Raw genomic sequence first — 12,427 nt, 5'->3', positions numbered from 1 at the left:
TATAAATAATATTACAATTGTAAATAAAAATACATGTGATAATATCTGCAAAGACCCAAAAGCAAAGCGTAGAAAGTTCTTATTCTTTGCCTTCTAAAATTCAATTTCCAACATCATATAAGCTCGTCAAAAAGTAGATCGAGCTGAGCGTGTTGTGAACTAATTCATCAGAAAGGAAGACTGTATGTCACAGGCGGACGCCCAATAACGTTCATGGTGGTGCTTCAGGATTCCAATGTACCGCATCCAAAATCAAAACGAGCTTGCCTAGAATCTCCGACTTCAATAATAATAGCCTGATTGATATGCACAAGGTAGAAGACAGAGTTAAAAGGAGGATCCATGAAAATATTCATGACGACTTTTATATTGTTGAAGCAGAATCAAGTGAAACTTTCTAAGAGTATTAGTAGATGAATAACATAACTAATGTACATAGACGTATTGGTAGTGACTGTAGGAGCATACCAATTTACATTTGATAACTTAAGTGAACTTGGTAAAACCATATCTCAAGAAGGTTGCCCAAGCTTAAGTAAATATATGCCACTTTCATTAAAATTTCAGATGTAAGCCATTTCTTCTCAAAAAAAAAAAACATGAAATTCTTATATGTACAAGACCTTTTAGTTGGCTAGTTTGTATCTTTGTGTCAAAGGAATAAACTTTACTGATCGAATTTTCTCAATACAGTCAAATTCGTCCATAACTTGCACTAATCATGCGACTTTTGCAAAACATTTATTTGCTAAATGAAACCATCAAGACCACTTAACAATTGTCATCTAATATTTTTCTACAATACAAATGGAAAGAAGACAGGTATGAATAACATCTTCAGTATCTTATGCCACAGTCTAATTTCTAGCAAGTCGGAACACTATCTGAAAACAAAAATACCAACTAAGTTTATTTCTGGCCATTAGGAAACCACTAAGCTTGGAAAGTAGGTAAAGAACCTCATTCGATGTTTCAAATTCAGCAGAGTTAAATTTATACTTCGAAATTCGCTCTCCAACAATATTTTTGCAATCCTGTAAGTAGCTTGTTTATACAAAATAGTTTAGCACAAGCTAGTTACCTATTCAAGATACTTTTAAGAAACGAAGAGTACGTTGTCCAAATAAAGACACGTGCTCAAGAAATTTATTGAGCCAGTCCAACTTCAGCAACACAGAGAGAAAATAATTATATATATATAACTAAGCAACTTTAAAATGCAGGTCAAACATGTAACTGAATACGTGCACAGTAATTATTCAGATAGTAAATCCAAACAAAATATTTCAGGAAATAATTGCTGCAAGCTTTGAAAATCCTGCTCGACCAATGGACGAATAACAATGTCCGAATAGAATAAAATAAAATCCATTAGATGTTTTCAAAGGTGTTGGTTATGTAAAATAGAGAATGTAATCTCATTCAGTGATAAAAGCGTAGAAGTGACTTTTTTTATCGCAAGTGTAGTTATAGCAATAACTCTAATTCTTGCTCTTAAAGCTGAAATATGTATTTGCACTATATCGTCTCCTCCGGACTACAATTATGCACATCAATTGGCAGATTAATTAATTGGACAATAGTACTATAACTACTACGACTTAGCACAATTTACGCAGTTCAGAAATAGTATTCATCGTAGGTGTTCTTTTCTCTTACGTTATTTACGCGATAGTAAAGCCAATCTCACTTGAAGGAACTTAAAATCTCATAGTTTGTGAAGGCAAAATTCGGCATGGGAAATAAGAAGTGATAATACAAAACTTCCAAATAATGAAGGACTAAATCAACTTTTTCATGTAAATACAGGGAAAAATTAAAATAAACCAGAAGCCCATTAAAATTGTAGCTCAAAAGTCAAATCCAAGAAAGTTACAGGATCATCCATTATGAAAGCCCCAATTTTTAAAAATGATAAAACCTTCAAATACGTGGAAACCCCAATTTCTTTTTAAGCAGTTTTTTGAGTTTCACAAAAATTTAAGATAAAATTATAATGAATATTCGAACAATCCAACAAGAACCGAAACAAAACACAAAAGACACCCATACGAAGGAAAAGAAACAACACAGTAAAACTAACCTTTTAATCATGTGATTATCTTGATCAAATATAGAATTGCAAAAACTCAATAATAATCACAATCTCCTATTAAACTATCCTGCAATATATAATAGAAATTGATGCGCAACATGCAAAAAGACAGAAATCAGCAGAGAAGCCAAGAGAATCTAAACAAAGAGACGACGGAGATGCGGAGGAAAATCTTGGTATTGCAGAGAATTAAGCGGTGATAGTCAAGTTAGCTTGCAAAATTACCTATGTAGCCTTTCTCTAAACATCTCAAATCCACCGGTACAGGGATACCACAGGAATTTTTCATAGCACAATAACACCATGAAGACGAAATTGCCCTCCGGCAAGCAGACATGTTGATGAACTTCTAATAATCTTTTAATAAAGTAGAATAGCAGAAAAATAAAATAAAGAGAGCTTAGAATTCACATAAGAAATCCAAAATAAATTAATAAAAACAGAGAACAAATCAAAATCTAAACTCAGTTTGTTTTCACCTTTCTGAAATAAATCTTAAAACTAAACTGAAGAAAAGATCGCTAATCAAGTCAAAACCCCAAAGATCTGATCTTTTTGCAGAAAAAGAAAAAATTAAACAGAAAGCATAAATAAAATGAAATACTGGAGTGATTGGAATAAACCTGCTCTTTATGGTAGATGTGAATCGGAAAAGGCTAACTGCTCTAATTTCGCTAAATTATTAGGCGAGGTCTGGTGGATTTTGGGGCAATTGATGCTCAACGTGGAAGTGGATGCTTCTAACAAGGTCTGTTGAATGAGTTTTAGCTTTGAGGAATTGGGAGTCCACGTGTTGGCAACGGCAGAAAGAGTCAGCAGCTATAAGGTTGAGCTGTAAATTAATGAAATTACAAAAATACTCCCAGACAAATTAGAAAAATTCAAGGAAACACACACGTTGACGGAGAGGTGCTTGTGTTCCCTCTTCTAATAAGTAAGAATTTATTTTGCCCTTAACATTTAGTTCTCTCATCGGTGTAATATCTTTTTAGTATACATGAATTCTTAACCTAGATCTTGCCTATAATTTAAATTACGTTATACCTTATTATAAATTATAATTTAAATTCGTTAAAATTATAAATAGAATAATTATTTTATGAATTTGGTACAAAACAACTTTATTTTTATTTTAATATAACACATATTAAGTATATGTTTATGTTACATGATATCAGAGAAAGAGATAGAAATTTATACAAAAGAATTTTTTAAAAAGTACTAATACATCATATATAGGATCTAAACTCGTCTAAAATTATGTTTTGAACTCTCTTTATTACTATATTAGCATATTCTCTTATGTCAAGCTGATCGACAATTTATATATAACTAAAAAACTTGATTTTTACCCGGTATGCAGAGACCAATGTTATGGCGGGGAGATTCAATTGAACCCTCCATCACTACACTTGGAGGGCTCGATTGGTTGGGAAATAACTTTGTGTACGGTCGAAAACAGGTATGCTCGATTTCATGGCCTCGATAAGTTGCTTCAAGCCTGAGTTCAGGATGGGCCGAGTTCGAGGCCGATGGACTAAGCCCAAGCCCGATGACAAAGTACAGGGTTCGAAGATCGGAGTGCACGGCGAGCACCGAAGCCGAGTATGACCAACCCCGAGATGATGCCGTTACGGGTTTGTTACAGAAGAGCAAAATTTCTGCCACGTCCCTAAGATCACGGCGTAAATTCCAGAATAGATTCGTACAAGTTAGTACGAATCCGTATTAGGCGGTTAGACGTCTATACCAATAAGATTGCTTACAGTAAATATAAATGCACCTTGTTTAGAGTTCCCCTACTATATAAAGGAGACCCCAATCATTTGTAACCATCATCAATCATTGGCAAAAGAATATACACTCTTACTTTCTCACTCATTACTCATCAGAATTGTTCTTTAACTTTATTATTTTTATTGTACTGTTCTTGTGAACCTACCTCGAGGCCGTTGCAACTCGAGGTCGAGATTAGCTTAAACACTGATTTGATTCTACTTACTTCCTTAATTTATACGTTTGGATTTTTGGTTATTAATTAGTATTGAACTAAATCGCGTATCTTTAAAACCATAAACAAGTTTAATTATTACTCGTATTTTTGAGGTAAATAATTTGGAGCCCACTGTGGGGCTAAAGTTAATAGTGGTTATTTCAGTACTAATTCTAATAACACACGTTATTTTCACACTTGTTCTTGTCAAGAATTTCTTTTCTCACGATAAAACATGTCAAATTCACAAAACGCACCCGTACACGACAATGATGGTCTTGGATTTTATGGGAACAGGTTGATATTAGTTCACATATTATTTTGAATGCGGATTTAGGCGCAGATCCCGAGGGAAGTGTACGCAGGGAAGTCCGATCTGGTGGCCAATGAACACAGGGTATAGGAGACAGGGGAGTTAGCCTCCAAGTAATATTCGAGATGTTACAAGCTCAACAAATTGCTATCGCTCAGCTTCAAAGTCAGCATAAAACTCCAAGTGTGGTCGAACTAGAAGTCACTCGCCGAACTGAACCAGTGCCAGAGAGATCGAACGACAATGACTCGGGGGCTCATCCCACGATTATGAGGATGCTCGAGGAACTCACCAAGAGAATCGAGTCGGGGGAGAAAAAGATTGAGGATAATGACAAAAAGTGAAGACTTTTAACTCCCGTGTTGATCAAATACCGGGAGCACTCCCGGACTTGAAAGGTTTGGATGCCAAGAAATTCGTACAAAAACCATTTCCTCCGAGTGCGGCTCCGAAGTCCATTCCTAAAAAGTTCTGTATGCCCGATATACCTAAATACAACGGGACAACCGATCCTAATGAATACATTACCTCGTACACTTGCGGGATTAAAGGAAACGACTTAAATGATGATAATATGACACATTACCTCATACACTTGCGGTATTAAAGGAAACAACTTAAATGATGATGAGATCGAGTCGGTTTTGTTGAAAAAATTTGGGAAAAACTTTGTCAAAGGGAGCGATGATTTGGTATCACAACTTGCCGCCGAATTCTATTGATTTGTTTGCTATGTTAGCATACACCTTCGTGAAGGTACACTCCGAGGCTATAAAGGTTGCGACAAGGAAATCAGATGTTTTTAAGATTAGACAGAGGAATGATGAGATGCTAAGAGAGTTCGTATCTCGATTTCAAATGGAGCGAATGAAATTACCACCGGTCTCGGATGATTGGGCCGTGCAAGCTTTTATGCAGGGGTTGAACGAGCGGAGTTCGACTGCATCATGATAGTTAAAGCAAAATTTGGTTGAGTATCCAGCTGTGACTTGGGCAAATGTACATAATCGTTATCAATCAAAGATCAGGGTCGAAGACGACCAGCTGGGAACCCCCTCGGGCTCAGCTCATCCAAATAGATTGATGGTTAAGGCCCTGAGGGATACAGACAGGAAACCAAGATCAGATAGGGAACAATATCATCCATATGTCTAGGAGCGAAGAAATAACGGTTCGGAGCGTAATCCCCCTCGGAATGATCGGAGAAACGATCGAGGACAGAATTCTCGGGGACTTATGAGTAAGCATGGTTTTGATAAACATACCGATCCTGTAGAAGCATCTCGACTGTCGGAGTATAATTTCAGTGTAGATGCATCGGGGATCGTATCGGCTATTGGAAGGATCAAAGATACCAGGTGGCCCAGGCCTATACAAACCGATCCTTCTCAAAGAAATCCAAACTTGATGTGTAAATATCATGGGACACATGTCCATAGGACCGAAGACTGCAGGTAGGTGAGGGAGGAGGTAGCTCGATTATTCAACGAGGGTCATCTTCGAGAGTTTCTCAGTGATCGAGCTAAGAATCACTTCAAAGAAAGAGACGCAAATAGAAAAAATGAGCAGGAAGAAATGCAACATGTAATTCATATGATCATTGGCAGTGTCGACGTTCCACAAGGGCCTATATTCAAACGCACCAAGGTGTCAATCACCAGAGAAATACGGACTCGGAGTTATGTGCCCGAGGGCGTCCTATAGTTCAATGATGAGGAAGCGGAAGACATATCTTAGCCACACAATGACGCCCTGGTAATTTCTATTTTGTTAAACAAAATTCAAGTTAAACGTGTTCTAGTGGATCCAGGTAGCTCAGCAAACATAATCAGATTAAGGGTCATAGAGCAGCTTGGCCTACAAGTACCAAATTGTACCTATATCTCGAGTTCTAAATGGCTTCAACATGGCGAGTGAAACAAAGAAGGGGGAAATAATCCTACTAGTGAACGTGGCCGGGACCATCCAAGATACAAAATTCCATTTCATCGAAGGGGAAATGAGATATATGCGCTACTCGGGAGGTCGTGGATCCACAGCATGAGGGAAGTACCCTCAAATCTTCATCAGATGATGAAATTCCCAATGATGGATGGTGAGAAAACAGTTTAAGGAGAACAACATGCTGCAAGAGAAATGTTTGCAGTCGATGAGATAACACCGATACCAATGCCTTCGACCTCAGAAAAATTGAGCACCAAAGATAAGCAAACGACCAAATAGCAATCACCATCCCGAGCCTCGACCGAACCGGAAGAACAAGTAATCGAAGAAGAAGATAATTTCCTTACTCCTCGAACTTTCGTTGTTCCCAAAGGTCAGATGCAACCAAGTCAAAGGTCGAGGAATTGGAATAGGTCATATTGATAAAGTACATGCCCGAGAGAAAGGTATACATGGGAATGGGGTTAACCCCCGAACTCAAGAAAAAACTCATTCAATTTCTTACCGATAATATGTATTGTTTTTCTTGGTCCCATTTAGACATGACAGGGATCTCACCAGAAATAACAACACACCGACTAAGCCTCGACCCCAGGTTCAAACCAATAAATCAAAAAAGAAGGCCCCAGTCCGAGGTGAGCCATGCAATCATAAAGAATGAGGTAACTAAACTTCTTAAAATATGGTCTATTAGGAAGGTAAAATACCCCGAATGGTTAGCCAACGTAGTTGTATTCCCTAAAAAGGGGAACAAACTTAGAATGTGCGTAGATTATAAGGATTTAAACAAGGCATGCCCTAAAGACTCTTTTCCACTGCCTAACATCGATCACATGATCTAGCCACGGCCGACCACAAGATCCTTACCTTTCTCGACGCTTACTCCGGGTACAATCAAATTCAGATGAACCCGGAAGACCAAGAGAAAACCTCGTTTATCACTAAGTTTGGAACATACTGTTACAATATAATGCCCTTCGGGCTAAAAATTGTTGGAGCTACATACTAACGCTTAGTTAATAGAATGTTCGAGGAATAGATAGGTAAATCAATGGAAGTTTACATTGACAATATGTTGGTTAAGTCCCTACGCGCAGAGGACCATGTAACTCATTTGCAGGAAACATTCAAAATCTTGAGGAAGTACAACATGAAGCTTAACCCAGAAAAATGTGCCTTCGGGGTCGGTTCGGGCAAGTTCCTTGACTTCATGGTATCAAATCGAGGGATCGAAACCAACCCCGACAAGATCAAGGCCATCGAAGATATCACTATCGTAGATAGTGTGAAAGCCGTACAAAGGTTAACAGGATGGATAGTCGCCTTGGTTCGATTCATTTCGAGGTCACCGGATCGAAGCCACAAGTTATTTTCCTTGCTCAAAAAGAAAAAGGATTTTGCATGGACCCCGTAATGCGAACAAGCATTGGAGGAATTTAAGCGATATTTATCGAGGCCACATCTGTTTCATACTCCGAAGGTGGATGAAAAGCTTTACTTATATTTGGCAGTGTCCGAGATAGCGGTAAGTGGGGTACTAGTTCAAGAAGAGCAAGGTATGCAATTTCTTGTTTATTATGTAAGTCAGACTTTAGGAGATGCTGAAACTAGATACCCATATTTAGAAAAATTAGCACTTGCATTAATAAGTGCATCTAGAAAACTAAAGCCATATTTCCAGTGTCACCCAATATGTGTGTTAACCACTTATTCTCTCCAAAATGTCTTGCGTAAGCCCGAGCTATCAGGCCGATTGGCCAAATGGGCAGTCGAACTTGGCGAGTACGATATCGAATATCAACCTCGAATGGCCATCAAGTCTCAAATCTTAGCTGACTTCGTGGCCGATTTTAGACTAACCCTCGTACCCAAAGTGGAAAAAGAACTTCTGCTAAAATCGGGTACATCATCGGGGGTATGGACCCTCTTTACGGACGATGCCTCGAATGTGAAAGGGTCCGGGCTTGGCATCGTTTTGAAGCTGTAACGACCCGGCTGGTCGTTTTGAGAATTTAATCTCCGTTCAGCGGTGTAAGGTCTTAAATAGCTTTGTAATATGATCATCGACTTGTGTGCATGGTTGAATTCAATTAATGGATGATTTAGAGTCGAATTGGAAGAAAGAATGAAGTTTTGGGAGTTTGAACGGTGAGAATTTGACCAGAATTGGACTTTTGAGTAAACGGCCCCAGAATGAAATTTTGATAATCCCAACAGCTTTGTATGGTGATTTTGGACTTAGGTGCGCGTCCGAATTCAGATTTGGAGGTCCATAGGGTAAATTGAGGCATTTCGGCGAAAGTTGGAAAAGTTGATGTTTGAAAAATGGAGAAGTTTGACCCATAGTTGACTTTTGTAATATCGGGGTCAGAATCTGATTCCAAGAGTTGGAGCAACTCCGTCATGTCATTTTGTACTTGTCTGCAAAATTTAGCATCATTCCGGGTTGATTTAATCGATTTCGGCACAAGTTTTTGAATTTGGAAGATTTAAAAGTTCATAGTTCGATTCATGGTTTGATTTATTGTTTTGGCATGTTTGATGTGATTTGAGACCTCGACCGTGTTCGTGTTAGGTTATGTGACTTGTTTGTGAGTTTAGACGGGGTCCCGGGGGCATCGGGTGTGTTCCGGGTGGGCTACGAGTATTTTGCCCCATTTTCGGAACTGCTGTTTTGCTGCTTCTGATATCCTTCTTCGCGATCGCGAGTAGCTTCTCGCGTTCGCGATGACTTGTTTCTGACCACCTCGAAATCCTTCTTCGCATTTGCGTCCTTCTCTTTGCATTCGTGAAGCCCTGCATTTTCCTTCTTCGCGTTCGCGTCCTTCCCATCGCGTTCGCTAAGCCTTACATTTTTCTTCTCCGCGTTCACGAGCTCATCATCGCGTTCGCGATGAGCAACTTGGGCAGCCTTAACTTTTCTTATTCACGAACTCGGCCCTTTCTTCGCGCTCGTGATGCATAAAAACCCGGGCAGACAGAATATATCCCAAAATCGAGGGTTTCACCATTTTCATTACATTTTGACTTCTAGAGCTCGTTTCTTGGCGATTTTAGTTGGGGTTTTCACGAAATTTGTTTGGGTAAGTGTTCTTCAACTATAATTGAATATATTCCACGAATTTGTCTTTATTTTTATCATTTAAATTATGTTTTGGGTTTGGCAAAGAATTGATTTTTGAAGAAAAATTTCAAAGTGAAAAATCATGATTTGAGAGACCAAATGGTATCGAAATTGGATAAATTTTATATGGTTGAACTCATTTTGGAATGGGTGATCAGATTTTTTAAAATTTGATGGGTTCCGAGGTGCGGGCCCGGGGGTCGACTTTTGGGTCGATTTTTATATTTTTGTAAAGATTGAAACTTCATTATTCAGAATAGTTCCTTATTCGATGTATGTATGTTTTGGAGTTGTTATAGTTGGATTTGAGCTGTCTGGAGGTCTTTTCGCCCGAGAAGTCCATTTTAGAGTACCGAGTTGTCGTCTTTGAGGTAAGTATCTTGCCTAACCTAGTGTGGGGGATTCCTGTCGACGCCCCCTTTTTCTACGGGTCGAAATCGGGTATACGACATTGGGAGGACAACTCTATTCCCTTTCGAGAATTGGGTTTAGAAGTTGAAGAGTCGCCACCTAATGATTATAGTGCATTAGGACACTTTTTAGAAGAGTTTGAGTTGGAAAACCAGAGTTTGAATAAGGGCTAGAAATTATCTTGAGGGGAAGGTGTTAGGCACCCCTCAAGATCCACTAGTGTGGTTCCCGGCCATGTTATAATTGTAATTTTACAAGTAAACAATCAAGGCTCAAATAAGGACTCGCATATAACATTGCAATTAGGTTGATACTTATGAAAGTAAGTAGAAAGAGAGCAGGGATTTGAAAAGTTTAAACAATTCTAAAGGAAGCAAATAAAGAAAAGGGGTCCTATGTTTCTGATTAATATGGATCACTTCAATGCAATACCCAACAATCACTCCTCAAAAGAGGGGCCGCACATGGTATTAGCGCATCGATCATCATCTCCATATTCTACCCTTCCCACCCCGTTAAGGTATTAAAGTGCAGAATGGTATCATTACTTATTGCATGCTATTACCCGCCCCAATCCTATCAGTCTCGGAGGCATTGAGACTACTAATCCTACATGGTAAGGAGTAGGCTGAACCCTCAGGTTTAAAGGATAAAATGCTAAGCGACATACATAACAAATAGGACCGCACATAAGGGAACATACAAAGACAAATAAAGGCTCACAGATCCCTCCACAAGTAAACATGTATTAGCACGTCTCTAACACATTTAAGGTCTCAAGGATAAAGGTTTAAAAGCAGGAACATCGGAAAAAGATAAGTTTCGGTGAAAGCAGAAGGTTTAATAAAAAAAAAAAAACTAAGTGACCTGAAGAATGTTTGATTTTCATAAATATGACCAAAGATGGTAGTTAGTATACATCAGTTTAGGAATTAGTAAAAGTATAGATAAACTTGTTAAAGCACACTTTGAAAATATAGTAGAGGCATTAAAGATGCAGTATTCTGATAAGTCGTAGAAAAAGTAGCACGATTCTGGACAGGAAAGATAACCCAGTGGAAAACATGATAGAACAGATGCACGATTCTGAGTTTATCTCAAAATAGGGTGGAAGTTTTAGTAGAAAAACAGAGCAAACTTCAGAGAGGCAACAGAGTTCAGAAAGTTAAAAGAGGCCGAGTAGTCTGAAACTGGTAAAACATGATTAATCGATTTTATTGGGCCTAAAGCTTGCCTAGGCGTCGTATGTATTGCCTGCTTATCTTAAAGGTGATCATGCATATGAATCCTAGTTTTAAAAGAATGCAGTTAACCAGACTTGTACTATTAGATTAAACATATTGGCGAGGCGTTCAACAAATTGCAACTCGGACAAAAATAAAAACCCTAAGTAACATGGTGTCTAATGCACATAAAAGTCCTAAAACATGGTCTCTAAATGCCAGTGAGAATGCACCAGTTATTTTAACAGTTATTCGTTAGTTATTAGCTAGTCGTGATTACGAAATGAGTATGACAACAAGCTGAAAGTAAAGAGTCTAAAACAGGATTACTACTATATGAGATGCATGTCCTATACATGATATCTATTGCACAAACAAGTAAGTAAAGTCCTATAAGCATGTTTTCTACCCATTATTTAAACTAAGCATGCATAACCCCTCCTAATTTCACTATAGCCCCAATCAGTTGTTTACAAGTCATTACAAACCGAGATAGCTGAATTATAGTAATGAAGAATAAAATAAGAAGTTATTCTATAGGGAGCCTTCAACCAGGCCCAATCTTCCAACCTTACTTCTTTGAGTTTCACAGCCATGGTTTGGGTGCGTCACAGCTCTTTAGCGCCCCATTGGGTCCCTAGCCAATACCAACACCCAAACATTTACCAAAAAATGTTGGACAAGTGCAGTGTGGAATTACCAGCCTTGTGCATCAAAGTTCAGTGGGTATTCAGAGATACCCATAGCAATGCTTACACGAAATGGGGCAGAACCTATTTTCTAAGAGTAGTGAGAGTGTGTGATAGAGTTTTTTAAGAAATTGAGTTGAGAGGAGAAAACAGTTTAACATGATCCATATAGAATCAGTTCTTAAAAAAAATAGAAGAGTACGACAATTTTTGTGAGGAGATGAGTAAGACAATCTTAGAATCAAAGCATCACACATAGTTCAGGGAAACAAACACAAACGGGGGGGGGGGGGGGTGGGGACAAGTAGTTCACTTGTAAGAGCATAGTTGCACATACATAGTCATCAGAGAAAAACATTTCAAAATTTAGGCAGTGACAACATTTTTACCAAAGAGGTTTAGGGTTACATGCTGATAATTGTACTGGGGTAAGGAAGAACATGCATTAGACAAATAAAGGAAGTAGTAGGCATGCTGAATTAAAGGAAAGATAGACACATCAATTAACACAGAGGCATGCTAATTTCAATGAGAACAACAGAACCATAAGTAGAAGCATAAAAAGAAACAAGAGGAAGTGCAATACACATAAAACCATGTTGTTTTGGGAAACTGTAAATCAAATAGGAGACATA

At 38.3% G+C, this 12,427-nt stretch overlaps 1 long non-coding RNA gene across 1 annotated transcript; it reads right to left on the bottom strand.

Moving 5' to 3' along the window:
• On the bottom strand, positions 1–2,916 carry LOC107771379 (uncharacterized). The gene is made up of 3 exons (XR_001644814.2): positions 2,719–2,916; positions 2,321–2,452; positions 1–296 (listed from the first exon to the last, which is right to left on the bottom strand). It is a non-coding gene; the product is annotated as an uncharacterized LOC107771379 (long non-coding RNA).
• Between the last annotated feature and the right edge of the window lie 9,511 nt (positions 2,917–12,427).

The sequence above is a fragment of the Nicotiana tabacum genome, chromosome 20 (assembly GCF_000715075.1).
Source record: "Nicotiana tabacum cultivar K326 chromosome 20, ASM71507v2, whole genome shotgun sequence".
Classification (NCBI taxonomy): Eukaryota; Viridiplantae; Streptophyta; class Magnoliopsida; order Solanales; family Solanaceae; genus Nicotiana; species Nicotiana tabacum.
Note: the sequence above shows the minus strand (reverse complement) of the source record. Positions and strands in the feature narration are given on the sequence as shown.